The sequence below is a fragment of the Sphaeramia orbicularis genome, chromosome 12 (genome assembly GCF_902148855.1).
Source record: "Sphaeramia orbicularis chromosome 12, fSphaOr1.1, whole genome shotgun sequence".
NCBI lineage: Eukaryota > Metazoa > Chordata > Actinopteri > Kurtiformes > Apogonidae > Sphaeramia > Sphaeramia orbicularis.
In genome coordinates this window covers 7,111,399-7,114,598 of record NC_043968.1, presented here as the reverse complement: position 1 = coordinate 7,114,598, position 3,200 = coordinate 7,111,399, and the positions used below count along the sequence as shown (strand labels likewise).

At 37.7% G+C, this 3,200-nt stretch overlaps 1 long non-coding RNA gene across 1 annotated transcript; it reads left to right on the top strand.

Moving 5' to 3' along the window:
• The first annotated feature begins 2,255 nt into the window (after positions 1-2,255).
• Positions 2,256-2,881, top strand: LOC115430149 (uncharacterized). The gene is made up of 2 exons (XR_003936885.1): positions 2,256-2,613; positions 2,666-2,881. It is a non-coding gene; the product is annotated as an uncharacterized LOC115430149 (long non-coding RNA).
• The last annotated feature ends 319 nt before the right edge of the window (positions 2,882-3,200 follow it).

The window sequence follows — 3,200 nt, the reverse complement described above, 5'->3', positions numbered from 1 at the left end:
TGTTGAAGTTTTTTGAGCTGATTTAGGATCATTTTGGTGCTGAATCCAAAAATCCCATTCATTTTGCTCAATCAGGTCAACTTTCTGAACTATGCTACATATTGGCTTTTTAACATTTTTCTTACATTTATGGGCATTTTCACATCATATGATACAAAATTCTTTCGTATTTCTTGCAATAAACGACTTCTCACATATGGATCGGTTTCCTGAGAATCTGGGATCAATGAGTGATGAGCAGGGAGAGAGATTCCATCAGGACATAAAAGAGATGGAGGCCAGGTGTCAGGGACGCTGGGACGCAGTCATGATGGCCGATTACTGCTGGACTCTGAAGACAGACATCCCCGCTGCTGAGCATTTGAGGGGTTCGAAGAAACCAAAGTTCATGCCTTGAATTTTGCACAATGACAATTTAATGTTCAATTTACATGTACTTAACTTTATCAATATCTATTATTCAATTTACAGGAATTAAAGTATGTAACACTTAATAAATACATCCTGTTAGAAAATGATTTTTTTTCTCTTAAAACCTATTTTGGGTGAGAACTATATAAAAAATCAACTGATAAAGTCACAAAAATGTAATCAATTTTGTGAGAAGATCAAATTTTTCAAAATTAAATTAGCAAAAAAACCTGACCTGATTGAGAAAAACAGATGTCATTTTTGGATTTAGCGGTGCAAAATGGTCCTAATTCAGTTGAAAAAACCTAAACAACTTGCAAAAAACATTTTTTTTGTAACCCAGTGTAATATATTACCCCTCCATCTCCTACTAAATTTAAAAATGATTGGGTTTCCTGGTGTGTCCACATGTACTGCGATGTTTCTTTTAAAACTCTTCTTCGCTTGATGTATCATCCGTCAGCATCCTTTTTTTTTTTTTTAATTCACCTGACTCTAGTTACATAAAAAGTTCTTTCCATTGCAGTTTTGCGTAATATACTATTTGCGCTACGCCCAAAAAAACAGCAAAAACTTTGAATCAAAAACTGAGTTTTGGCGAAATGATCATTTTTCCATTACATTTACATTTATGCATTTGGCAGACGCTTTTTTCCAAAGCGACTTACAGGAGAAAACCAATCAAATCAATCAAATTTTATTTATATAGCGCCAGATCACAGCAGAAATTATCTCATGACACTTTTACATATAGAGTTGGTCAAAAACCATTAGGTACATTTTTATGCTCAAGTTACATTCATGCAATTTGAGGGTCAATGGAAAAGCGACTAGTGTTTCCACGGTAACTACGGAGCCTCTGAACGTCCAAATGGGTCACATCTGATGACTGTGAAAAGATGAAGAACTGTATTTTATATCATTTATTTACATGTATTGATAGGATTAGTGGATCAGCAGGTATGAAACTGTTTACTGCTGTTTGGGTCTTTATGTGTTAATGCGCAGGTGTCAAACATGCGGCCTACGGGCCAAAAGTGGCCCGCCAAAGGGTCCGGTCCGGTCCGGTCCAGCCTGTGGGAAGAATTTGTGAAATACAAAAATCACACTTAGATTTTAACAATCATTTTAGTTTGATTATAAATAATGACAACTCCAGGTTTTTCTCTTTATAACTGTAAACATTTTTATGGAATTTTACTGTATTTACACTAAAACAAACGATCATTTCTCAAAAAAAGAATAACCTGAACAAATATAAACATTTACGTTTCTGCATTTGGCAGATACTTTTTTCCAAAGCGACTTACAGGGGAAAACCAATCAAATCACTCAATCAATCAAATTTTATTTATATAGCACCAGATCACAACAAAAAAAGTTATCTCATGACACTTTATATATAGAGTTGGTCAAAACCAGACTCTAAGCCAGTTTACAGAAACCCAACAGAATAAACAACCTGAGCTGTCTTAAGAAGTGCAGCTTTAGTGATATTCTGCCTGTTCTTAAATATTTTGTGTATTTGTGGATCCACTATGATCTGTGAGTTGTAATGCACACGTGTAAATGATAAACTGACACATAATATTGTTAAAATTGCACTTATTTTTCTGAAGAAATGTCAGTTTGTTCATGTTATTCACATTGTTTTAAAGGATCGTTTGTAGATGTAAACATTGTCATCATGTAATTTTACTTTTTTCACCCTAAAACACAGAGAAAAGTTTGGAGTTGACATTATTTATATATTCTTATGTTATTATTTTACTGGTTCGGCGTACTGCAGACCAAATGTGGCTGAATGTGGAACTGAACTAGAATGAGTCTGACAGCCCTGTGTTAATGCAGTTCACGCCAAAGTTCCCTTGAGCAAAGCTTTCCCGCTGCCGGTTCCTCAGGTGAAATGTAGAGAAACGTGTCAGAAACAGTGATAAACCAGGCACGGATGTGAAGGCTCTGGGTTTGGGACGGTCTGGCGTCCTTAACGTCTCGTTGACACGTGTCGATGGCGCCTGGGCCTTCGCTCTGACCTCAGATTAAACGGCCGTCGAGGCGGAGACGGAGGGAAGCGACGGCGGCCGCTGACAGACTCATTAATCAGACGCCAGACGAGCGCAGGCCTTGAATCAGACATGAAACACCACGACTCCGACTCCGGCTCGTCCACAGTCCAACCCTGAACCCTCAGACCCCCCAGAGGTCACAAACCCCCACCTGTGACTCCAACCCTGAACCCTCAGACCCCCCAGAGGTCACAAACCCCCACCTGTGACTCCACACACGGCGTTCATCCACTCACTGATCCCACATCCGCCTTTATGAGCTGCACCAAATCCGTTTCCTCCCATTTTCCGTCACTCAGTCCTTCCGGATGCCTGCTGCTTTAACCAGGAGTGTTGTACAATAACATGCTATTTATACAGAAAGTGTGTTTAATTTTTCAATAAAGATGACCGCACAAAAACTACAAAACTGACTGATTTATTTGTCTTGAAAACTCTTCGTGTGTTTTAAAAAAAATATTGAAGAATTCTAGTTTGTTTTTTTTTGATGGAAAGGTTAATAAAGCCAATAAAAAAATTAGCATTCTCTAAAGATGCAAATATTGTTCCTGTGATGTGTATTTTTCAGTACTGCACTGTAAGTTCATCTGCAGGGATGAAAGTGAGAAAACCATCCACAGGCATCGTTCTACAGAGGAAAGGTTAAATAAATAAATACATTTTAAAAAATATTGAAAATGACTTGTTTTTTAGTGCAGGAGTTTAAGAGAGTGACCACACAAA